This window comes from Scyliorhinus canicula, chromosome 10 (assembly GCF_902713615.1).
Source record: "Scyliorhinus canicula chromosome 10, sScyCan1.1, whole genome shotgun sequence".
In the NCBI taxonomy this organism is placed as follows: Eukaryota; Metazoa; Chordata; class Chondrichthyes; order Carcharhiniformes; family Scyliorhinidae; genus Scyliorhinus; species Scyliorhinus canicula.
This window is the reverse complement of record NC_052155.1, coordinates 139,273,881-139,285,753: the sequence shown is the minus strand read 5'-3', so window position 1 is coordinate 139,285,753 and position 11,873 is coordinate 139,273,881.

Sequence of the window (11,873 nt, the reverse complement as noted above, 5' to 3'; positions counted from 1 at the left end):
GGGGTTGGGGAGATAAGTATAGACTCCCGGGTGGTGAGGGACATGGCCAGGCAGTGCACTGTCACTGCCTCCAGCACTTCGAGGGGCAGGCCCTCTGAGAAAACCCCAATGTCTGCGAGTGGGGAGTGGGGGCTGGATTTCCTGTTAAGGGGAGGGAAGCCTTTTATTTAAGTTGGAGATCAAAGGCATCCCGATCTCTGGATTCCTGGCCTTGCTGGTATATTTAGGCCTCATCCCTCCAGCTGACTGCCCGATTCGCGCTCCTTGTTTTAAATTGCACAGAGCGTTGTTAAATACGACAAGAGCTGGAAGAGTTGGCTGTGAAGCAGGGCAGCTACACACCAGCTTTTTAGCCTGAGCCAACACTGCATTTTTGGGACGATTCCAATTCGGGCCTTATGTTTTGGAAAGCTGGTCACAACAGACGAAGCAAACTTCTACCTCATTATCGTAGGAACAGGCTCTTCAAACCAAACTATAAAATCTAATTTTACTGGTGCAGAATTCTGAGATCTTAAAATATGCACACCTCTTTCAATGATTCATCTCAATTCTTGAAAGTAATTCTATGTGTAAAATACCTCATGATTAACCTGTGCACATACCCCTGCACAATAACTGTTAAAATAAATGAAACCAGTGGAGAACTGCATTATCAAGTATTTGAAAATATGGATTGCGACCCAAATTTCTTGGCAGTTTTAAATCTTTGGTAGGTGATACTTAAGATTTTGGAAGAAAGATGCTGCTGCAATATACCCCTCTAACATCCAGCCAGCAAACAGAACAAAATCATTTTGCTCCATGGGTGTGATTCTCCCGCAATCGGCGGGATGGCCTACGTCAGCGCCAAGAACGGCGCGAACCACTCCGGCATCGGGCCACCCGGAACGTCGGAAAACCTCCGAACCGGAATGGGCCAGCAGCGGCGTGACGCCAATCGCGACAGCGTCACCCATCACAGACGCGCACGCCATCATTGACGCCGTGCGGCGTCGCAGCACAAAAGACGCCACCGCCGGAGCCCCGGCAAAATGGCCACCCTGCGCCGCGGTTCCAGGAGCGGGACATCGAGGCACTCCTGGATGCAGTGGAGTAGAGGAGGGTGGCCCTGTACCCTGGACATGGCCGCAGGGTTGCAGCACACCGCAGCCGGCGCCTGTGGAGGGAGGTGGCAGAGGCCGTCAGCGCCGTGGCCGTAACAGCCAGGATAGGCCTCCAGTGCTACAAGAAGGTCAATGACCTAGTCAGGGCGGCCAGGGTAAGTACCCCCCCCCCTCCTCCCCCCCGGATGGGCGGCACAACCCTCGCTGAAACCGACATGGCTGCACCCACCCATGCAGGCTGCATTGGCAGGATGGGGTGTGAACCTCTGCCAACATACACACAACCGCTGGTCCGCATGTATCTGTCCACCTATCCCTGTCACCCTCCCCCCCCCCTCCCCACAGGAGAAGGGCGCTCATAACAACCGGGAGCGTGAGAGCGTGAGAGGGTCCATCTGAATTGCGCCCATTCACCGGTCATGAAGAGAGGGCCCTTGACTTTGCAGGCGCACCCGAGGACCGGGAGGTTGCAGAGGCAGAGGTCGGGGGCGCAGCGACGGGAATTCGGCCCATCTGGGTCATAGATTTGGAGAAGTCCCGGGGCCCGTTGCGTCGCGCCGATTCTCGCCATTCTGCGAGGCGTGCAGCGCTATTCCCGTCGGCGCAAATTTTTGACTGCCGGAGAATATGGCGGCCGGCATCGGAGAGGCGGGGCAGGATTCACGTCACCCTCTCCCCCGGTGATTCTCCAACCCGGCGGGGGGTCGGAGAATCCCACCCCATGTCTTTCTCCCTCATTAATTTCTCCAACACACTTCCCAGTCAAAGATAGATTCATTTATTTTTAATTGATATAGAATGCACAGTAATCTATTTTTAAAGGTAGGTAGGATACAGGAACATCGGAACAGGAGTAGGCCATTCAGCCCATCGAGCCTGTCTTGCCATTCAATGAGATCATAGCTGATCTGTGACCTAACTCCATATATCTGCCTTTGGCCCACATCCCGTAACACCTTTGCCCAACAAAAATGTATCATTTTCAGATTTAAAATTAACAACTGATCTAGCATCAATTGTCATTTGTGGGAGAGAGTTCTAAACCTCTACCATCCTTTGCATGAAGAAGTGCTTCCGAACATCTCTCCTGAATGGCCTGGCCTTAACCTTTAGACGATGATATAATAATAAGCTTTATTAGTGTTACAAGTAGGCTTACATTACCACTGTAATTAAGTTACTATGAAAACCCACTGTCGGCACACTCCGGCGCATGGTCAGGTACATTGAGGGAGAATTCAGAATGTCCAATTCAGCTAACAAACACGTCTTTTGGCACTTGTGGGAGGAAACCAGAGCACCAGTGGAAACAGCTTGTCTTCATCTAACTTGGCTTTTCCTGTTAATATCTTGAAGACTTGATCAGATCATGCCTTAATCGTCTAAATTCTTGAGAAAATAAGCCTAATTTATAAAATATCGTCTCATAAATTAACCCTTGAAGTCCAGGCATCATTCTTGTAAACTTATGTTGCACTCCATCCAAGGCCAAAATACCCTTCCAAGGTGTGATGCCCAAAGCTAATCGCAGTGACTCCAAGAGGGGTCTAACCAGGGTTTTGTATAGTTGCAGCATAGTTTCTGCATCCTTACACTCCAGTTGTCTAGATAAAGTCCAGCATTCCATCAGCCTTTTTGATTACTTTCTGCACTTGTTCGCAGCATTTTAAGGACCTATGCACCTGCATCCCCAGGTCACTTTGGGCATGTGCTGGATTTCGCTTCATACCATCTAATGTCTTTCAAACTTTTTTGCCCGGGGCTCATTTTCACCAACCTTCGAGACCCTCGAAAGCCGACCTTTGCGACCCACACCGGCCGATCTTCGCAACCTACAATTTTCGCTTGCCTTTAATGTGCCAGGTGAGCCTGCTTGGCCCTTGCAATTTCACTTGCTTCGGCATTCAATGTTACATTTCTGCAAAGGACTTCAGTTGATGATTTAAGTTCTCACTGCATCCATTGAAAAAAATCATCTCATCTTCAAATGCCTTTGAAGTTGACGGTTTTAACCTTTCATTTGCCAGTACTTCCCTGCATATAACACACATGGGCTTTGCATCATGATTTGCAGTGGTGGGCAGCACGGTGGCACAGTGGTTAGCATTGCTGACTACGGCGCTGATGACCCGGGTTCGAATCCTGGCCCTGGGTCACTGTCCGTGTGGAGTTTGCACGTTCTCCCCGTGTCTGCGTGGGTTTCACCCCCACAACCCAAAATGATGTGCAGGGTAGGTGGATTGGCCATGCTAATTTGCCCCTTAATTGGAAAAAATAATTGGATACTCTAAATTAAAGAGAAAAAAAATGATTTGCGGTGGCACAATTAAAGCCATACCTCAAGAAATCATCTTTATGCTGCTTTGTTCCTGATTTCAGCTTCTTCTTCATTGATTGTTCTCCAGAGGACCTGAAGCTCACACCAGCTACTACTGGCTACTACAAAATCGAGGAATCTCTCTCTCGCGTCCAGACCACGTGACGTCCGTCGCTTCTGGAGAAAATACTTTAAAAAACTAAAAAAATAAAAGTCTGCTCCTGGGTTGACATGGGAGGAGGCGGACTGCCTCATTGGGATCCAGGCCTGCGCACTACTGAGGGGAGCAAGCATGCACTGGACGGCCGGCATTCTGAAAGCCTGTTGTGGCCGGCATTTTTAAAAGATGGTCGCAGCCATTGGGTACTTCTTCCCGCGATCAGGAACACCGCGACTATGGCCCTGCGACCCTCCCGACACCTGCCTGTGACCCACCCACAGTTCTCAACCCTGAGTTTGAAAATGACTGATTTAGAAATACCCTGATCTATCCTTTTTTGGTCCAAAATGGATAACCTCACCTACTTACATCGAAATCCATCTGCCACAGTTTTGCTCATTCACCTACTTTATTAATATCCCTTTGTTATTTTATGCTCTCAGCTGCACTGTCTACAATGTCTCCCAAATCACGTGTATACAAAAACAAAGAATGAGATACAAGCTGACTACAATATTAACCCTGTATAGGAGAGGTGAAACCCGATATAGGAGAAGTTAAAAGACCAGATGAATATACTCGGTCAGTTTAGGAAAATAGAACTCTGGGATATTCTTCTGTAATCTTTGCAGGCAATGAAGCAGACTCCAAGGCACAACGGTGAGCGGTATTGTTGCCAGCAACTAAGGAAGCCGATATTCAGGACGCCAAAGCGTGTAGTGATGCAGTGGGGAAGGTAACACTGACAAAGGAGAGTACTTGCAGGCACCGAGATGGGTTGAAGTGTGTATACTTCAACGCAAGAAGCATCAGGAATAAGGTGGGTGAACTTAAGCAGGGCCGGCCCAAGGTACCGGCAACTCGGGCAGTCGCCCGGGGCGCCATGTGCTAGGGGGCGCCAGAGACTCGGGTCCCGCGCATGCGCAGTTGGGCCGGTGCCAAATGCACATGCGCGGTGGCCGCCCTCCCCCAGGGCGGCCCCCTCAGCCCGCCCCCGCGCCTCGGGCCCGCCCCCCTCGCCTCGGGCCCGCCCCCCCGCCTCGGGCTCGGCCCCCCCCCCCCCATCTCGGGCTTGGCCCCCCCCCCCCGCCTCGGGCACGGCCCCCCCCCCCCTCGGGCTCGGGCCCCCCCCGCCTCGGGCTCGGCACCCCCCCCCCGCCCCGGGCTCGGCCCCCCCGCCTCGGCTCGGCCCCCCCCCCCCGCCTCGGGCTCGGCCCCCCTCGGCCTCGCCCCCCCCTCGGCCCCCCGGCCCCGCCCCCCCCCTCGGCCCCCCGGCCCCCCCCCTCGGCCCCCCGCCCCCCCCCTTCGGCCCCTCGGCCCCGCCCCCCCGGCCCTGCCCCCCCTACCCCCCGGCCCCCCCCCCCCCGAAGGGCGCCGAAGTTCAGCTTGCCCGGGGCGCCAGCAACCCTAGGGCCGGCGCTGAACTTAAGGCATGGATCGGTTCTTGGGACTAAGACATGGTGGCCATCACAGAAACTTGGATAGAAGAGGGGCAGAAATGGTTGTTGGAGGTCCCTGGTTATAGATGTTTCAACAAGATTAGGGAGGGTGGTAAAAGAGGTGGGGCGGTGGCATTGTTAATTAGAGATAGTATAACAGCTGCAGAAAGGCAGTTCGAGGAGGATCTGCCTACTGAGGTAATATGGGTTGAAGTCAGAAATAGGAAAGGAGTAGTCACCTTGTTGGGAGTTTTCTATAGGCCCCCCAATAGCAGCAGAGATGTGGAGGAACAGATTGGGAAACAGATTTTGGAAAGGTGCAGAAGTCACAGGGTAGTAGTCATGGGTGACTTCAACTTCCCAAACATTGAGTGGAAACTCTTTAGATCAAATAGTTTGGATGGGGTGGTGTTTGTGCAGTGTGTCCAGGAAGCTTTTCTAACACAGTATGTAGATTGTCCGACCAGAGGGGAGGCCATATTGGATTTGGTACTTGGTAATGAACCAGGGCAAGTGATAGATTTGTTAGTGGGGGAGCATTTTGGAGGTAGTGACCACAATTCTGTGACTTTCACTTTAGTAATGGAGAGGGATAGGTGTGCTACGGGGCAAGGTTTACAATTGGGGGAAGGGTAAATACAATGCTGTCAGACAAGAATTGAAGTGCATAAGTTGGGATCATAGGCTGTCAGGGAAGGACACAAGTGAAATGTGGAACTTGTTGAAGGAACAGGTATTGCGTGTCTTTGATATGTATGTCCCTGTCAGGCAGGGAAGAGATGGTCGAGTGAGGGAACCATGGTTGACAAGAGAGGTTGAATGTCTTGTTAAGAGGAAGAAGGAGACTTATGTAAGGCTGAGGAAACAAGGTTCAGACAGGGCGCTGGAGGGATACAAGATAGCCAGGAGGGAACTGAAGAAAGGGATTAGGAGAGCTAAGAGAGGGCATGAAAAACCTTTGGCGGGTAGGATTAAGGAATGCCCCAAGGCCTTTTACACATATGTGAGCAATATGAGAATGACTAGAGCGCGGGTAAGTCCGATCAAGGACAAACAAAGAACAAAGAAAAGTACAGCACAGGAACAGGCCCTTCAGCTCTCCAAGCCTGTGCCGACCTTGCTGCCCATCTAAACTAAAATCTTCCACACTTCCCGGGTCCGTATCCCTCTATTCCCATCGTATTCATATATTTTTCAAGATGCCCCTTAAATGTCACTATCGTCCCTGTTTCCACCACCTCCTCCGGCAGTGAGTTCCAGGCACCCACTACCCTCTGTGTAAAAAAAACTTGCCTCGTACATCTCCTCTAAACCTTGCCCCTCGCACCTTAAACCTATGCCCCCTAGTAATTGACCCCTCTACCCTGGGAAAAAGCCTCTGACTATCCACTCTGTCTATGCCCCTCATAATTTTGTAGGAATCCATGTTCCTGTGAGGAAGAAGGCAAATATGGCAATTTTCGGGAACCTTGGATAACAGTAGCGGGAGATTGTGTATTGAGTCTGAAGGGATAGGAGAGGTCTTGAACGAGTACTTTTCTTCAGTATTTATGAATGAGAGGGGCCATATTGTTGGAGAGGACAGTGTGAAACAGGCTGGTAAGCTCGAGGAGATACTTGTTAGGAAGGAAAATGTGTTGGGCATTTTGAAAAACTTAAGGATAAACAAGTCCCCCGGGCCTGATGGGATATATCCATGGATTCTATGGGAAGCAAGAGATGAAATTGCAGAGCCGTTGGCAATGATCTTTTGGTCCTAACTGTCAACAGGGGTGGCACCAGAGGATTGGAGAGTGGCGAATGTCGTGCCCCTGTTCAAAAAAGGGAATAGGGATAACCCTGGGAATTACAGTTAGCCAGTTAGTCTTACTTCGGTGGTAGGCAAAGTAATGGAAAGGGTACTGAGAGATAGGATTTATGAGCATCTGGAAAGACACTGCTTGATTAGGGATAGTCAGCACGGATTTGTGAGGGGTAGGTCTTGCCTCACAAGTCTTATTGAATTCTTTGAGGAGGTGACCAAGCATGTGGCTGAAGGTAAAGCAGTGGATGTAGTGTACATGGATTTTAGTAAGGCATTTGATAAGGTTCCCCATGGTAGGCTTATGTAGAAAGTAAGGAGGCATGGGATAGTGGGAAATGTGGCCAGTTGGATAACGAACTGGCTAACCGATAGAAGTCAGAGAGTGGTGGTGGATGGCAAATATTCAGCCTGGAACCCAGTTACCAGTGGCATACCACAGGAATCAGTTCTGGGTCCTCTGCTGTTTGTGATTTTCATTAATGACTTGGATGAGGGAGTTGAAGGGTGGGTCAGTAAATTTGCAGACGATACGAAGGTTATTGGTGTTGTAGATAGTGAGGAGGGCTGTTGTCAGCTGAAAAGAGACATAGATAGGATGCAGAGCTGGTCTGAGAAGTGGCAGATGGAGTTTAACCCTGAAAAGTGTGAGGTTGTCCATTTTGGAAGGACAAATATGAATGCGGAATACAGGGTTAACGGTAGGGTTCTTGGCAATGTGGACGAGCAGAGAGATCTTGGGGTCTATGCTCATAGATCCTTGAAAGTTGCCATTCAAGTGAATAGAGCTGTGAAGAAGGCCTATGGTGTGCTGGCATTCATTCGCAGAGGGATTGAATTTAAGAGCCGTGAGGTGATGATACAGCTGTACAAAACCTTGTTCAGGCCACATTTGGAGTACTGTGTGCAATTCTGGTCACCTCATTTTAGGAAGGATGTGGAAGCTTTGGAAAAGGTGCAAAGGAGATTTACCAGGATGTTGCCTGGAATGAGGGGTAGGTCTTACGAGGAAAGGTTGAGGGTGCTCAGCCTTTTCTCATTAAAATGGAGAAGGATGAGGGGCGACTTGATAGAGGTTTATAAGGTGATCAGTGGAATAGATAGAGTAGACAGTCAGAGATTTTTTCCCCGGGTGGAACAAACCATTACAACGGGACATAGATTTAAGGTGAATGGTGGAAGATATAGGGGGGATGTCAGATGTAGGTTCTTTACCCAGAGAGTAGTGGGGCATGGAATGCACTGCCTGTGGAAGTAGTTGAGTAGGAAATATTAGGGACCTTCAAGCGGCTATTGGATAGGTACATGGATTTGGTAGAATGATGGGGTGTAGATTAATTTGTTCTTAATCTAGGATAAATGTTCGGCACAACATCGTGGGCCGAAGGGCCTGTTCTGTGCTGTATTTTTCTATGATTCTATGACCCTTGCAAGAAACTATTACTGGTATCGTTTTAATTTTTCATTGAACTACATATGGCTAATGAAGAGCATATGTTACTTTGATTCTGTTGGCTCTCTGTAGTATAATAAAACAGTAATATATTAGTGCCCATGGATCTTTTGTTTCCACTTGGTTAAACAGGGGGCAAAAATGATTAATAAAATTAATTTCTTCCTTGATTGCACTTTCTTCGCATTTGATTTAAGAATGATGCTTGACTTTTCATTTTGCTTAGAAAATAAAGGTGTAGGGTGGCACGGTGGCACAGCGGTTAGCATTACTGCCTCACGGTGTCGAGGACCCGGGTTCGATCCCGGTCCCGGGTCACTGACCGTGTGGAGCTTGCACATTCTCTGTGCCTGTGTGGGTCTCACTTCCAGAACCCAAAAAGGATAGGTAGATTGGCCAGGCTAAATTGTCCCTTAATTGGAAATTTAAAAAAAAATTAAAATAAAATAAGCATTGAACAAATAGTTGACTGGGAGAAAGAAGTTAACTAAGTATGATTGATGAAGACTTTAGAATTCTTTCTCTTGGCTCCAGCATTCAAACTGGTGTTTGGTTTGTTGCAGCCTCTCCAGCTGGCAGTCTGCCACTACCACTTCTTTGTTGGCTTTGCAGAAAAACATTCCATTATCGCTCTCAGGGCTTCAATTCATGATTCATTTCCATTAGCTGTCTTCTTCCATTATATAACCTACTCTGTTAGTAATCAGTTCCTGCAGAAAATCTAAGAAACCAGTGTAACATGACAGTCTGATTTGTTTTCACAGTAACTTTTTCAGTAACTTTCACTGATGCGTGGCCCTACTATGTTAATTCTATGTATGTTGATGAGAGAATTCTATTTCTAAAACACAAATAAGATCATTTAATGGAACGGTAAAACAACTGATGTATTTCTATTTATTTCACTGCCATGAAATAAAAATATTGGGCGGGATTCTCCTGTCACTGACGCCGAAATCGCCTTTGGTGATCGGCCGGAGAATATCCGTTTCTGATGAAATCGGGGGCGCCGCTGCTTTCGCAATGCGTTGCCCTCTCCAAAGTGGCGACTTTAGGAGTACGTCGCACGCCATATCGACGGCCTCAGGACATTGCCTGCGGCCCGCCCCTCGATGCTCTGGTCCCGACTGGCCGAGTTCCCGGTGCCATCGGTCGTGTTTGCTATCATCTGTCGGGAACTAGCCGTGGCAGCTGCAGACTCAGTCCAGCGCCGCCGCAGTTGGGGGAGGGCCGATCTATGGACAAAGGCTGGGGTCACTGTTGGGGGGGTGGGGGGGGGGTGGTCCAGGGCTCGCAAGCCAGCCAAAGGGGGGGCACTATTTTGCAGGCTGGGTCCACGCGCGCCGGCACTAGGTTGCACGGCGCGTGGCAATTCTCTGGGCCGTATCGGCAGCTAGAGCCTGGTGCTCTACGCTGCCTGTCTGCTAGCCCCCAGCCAAACGGAGGATCTGGGGCCGTTTTGGGCTGAACGTTCGGTTGTAAAACACCACCATTCCCACACCAGCGTCAGTACATTGCCTCAAAATCAGAGAATCAAGCCTATTCATTTTGGACAAGTAGTTTCAGGGTAACGAATAATAAACTAACCTAAAATATTATCGCTAAAGCTATATTGAAAAATTAAATGATCCTTGGTTTTCAATTGTTCAGAGGACCTAGATTACAATTTCACTAGTAATTGTAGCCTGCATTTTAGCATTCGGACGTTTTGAAACTTCTTTTTATGACAAGTTGATTCAAAATCCTCAATGTTAAAAAAAAACAATGCGCAACTAACTTTTTGAATAGTGGAAAACTTGACAAAATGATTTGGACAAAACTAAGGAGAAAGAGCCAGTGTCAAATATGAAAACACTGTTTAAAGGTGCTTTGAGATGTTGGTTTTGGAAACAATCTGTCTTGTTTTCCAGAAAGAATTGGTAATCTGTCAAAATTAATATTGAACTTGCCTAATTTAAATTGCCACTTATACTAAATCCTTTCCAAATTGTTTGGATTCCATTGGAGGAGGGATTGAATGGTAAAGTAGGTTAAATACTGGCCTTTCACCTTTTGGATACTGTTTTAATCTTAGGAGCACAAATTGGATTAAAGTCTTTCCTCTCCATTAAACATGCTAACTTAAATGAGTCCGCAATTTCAGCTCAGGTCTAATCTGCAACAGCACATGGCCATAGACTTCAACATTGGCCAAAAAAAACTGCTTGTAGAGTGAAGGAGCAGTTTTGCAATGAATTACCTCAATTGGTGTCAAGCAAAGTGAAAGTATGGAATTTTTGGACTTTATTCTTTAAAAACAAAGAAGCCAGTTCTCACATCAATGTCAATTCTGTCAAAATTTTGACAATATCAAAGGGAAATAAGTAGAATTTTCTCTTAATGTTGTGGTCATGTTAAATGGGCGATATTGAGTTGGTAATTTGCCTCCCAATTTTTATTTCCACAGACTTCACCTGAAAATGCCATCCTCTGCTGGGAAGGCAGTACAATGCTCCTCCTGCAGAATGTTTGAGGTGAGGGACGCCGTCAGTGTCCCTGCTGATTTCATCTGTGGGAAGTGCACCCAACTCCAGCTCCTCAAAAACCGTGTTAGGGACCTGGAGCTTGAGCTGGATGAACTTCGGATCATTCGGGAGGCAGAGGGGGTCATAGATAGGAGCTTCAGGGAAGTAGTTACACCAAAGACTGGAGATAGATGGGTAACTGTAAGAGGGACTGGGAAGAAGCAGTCAGTGCAGGGACCCCCTGCGGTCGTTCCCCTGAGTAACAAGTATACCGTTTTGGATACTTGTGGGGGGGACGACTTACCAGGGGTAAGCCATGGGGTACGGGCCTTTGGCACGGAGCCTGTCCCTGTTGCTCAGAAGGGAAGGGGGGAGAGGAGCAGAGCATTAGTAATTGGGGACTCAATAGTCAGGGGCACAGATAGGAGATTTTGTGGGAGCGAGAGAGACTCATGTTTGGTATGTTGCCTCCCAGGTGCAAGGGTACGTGATGTCTCGGATCGTGTTTTCCGGGTCCTTAAGGGGGAGGGGGAGCAGCCCCAAGTCGTAGTCCACATTGGCACTAACGACATAGGTAGGAAAGGGGACAAGGATGTCAGGCAGGCCTTTAGGGAGCTAGGATGGAAGCTCAGAGCGAGAACAAACAGAGTTGTTATCTCTGGGTTGTTGCCCGTGCCACGTGATAGTGAGATGAGGAATAGGGAGAGAGAGCAATTAAACACGTGGCTACAGGGATGGTGCAGGCGGGAGGGATTCAGATTTCTGGATAACTGGGGCTCTTTCTGGGGAAGGTGGGACCTCTATAGACAGGATGGTCTACATCTGAACCTGAGGGGCACCAATATCCTGGGGGGGAGATTTGTTAGTACTCTTTGGGGGGGTTTAAACTAATTCAGCAGGGGCATGGGAACCTGGATTGTAGTTTTGGGGTGCGAGAGATTGAGAGTAGAGAGGTCAGGAGCACAGATTTGACTTCGCAGGAGGGCGGCAGTGTTCAGGTCTGTGGTTTGAAGTGTGTCTATTTCAATGCCAGGAGTATACGAAATAAGGTAGGGGAACTGGCAGCATGGGTTGGTACCTGGGACTTCGATGT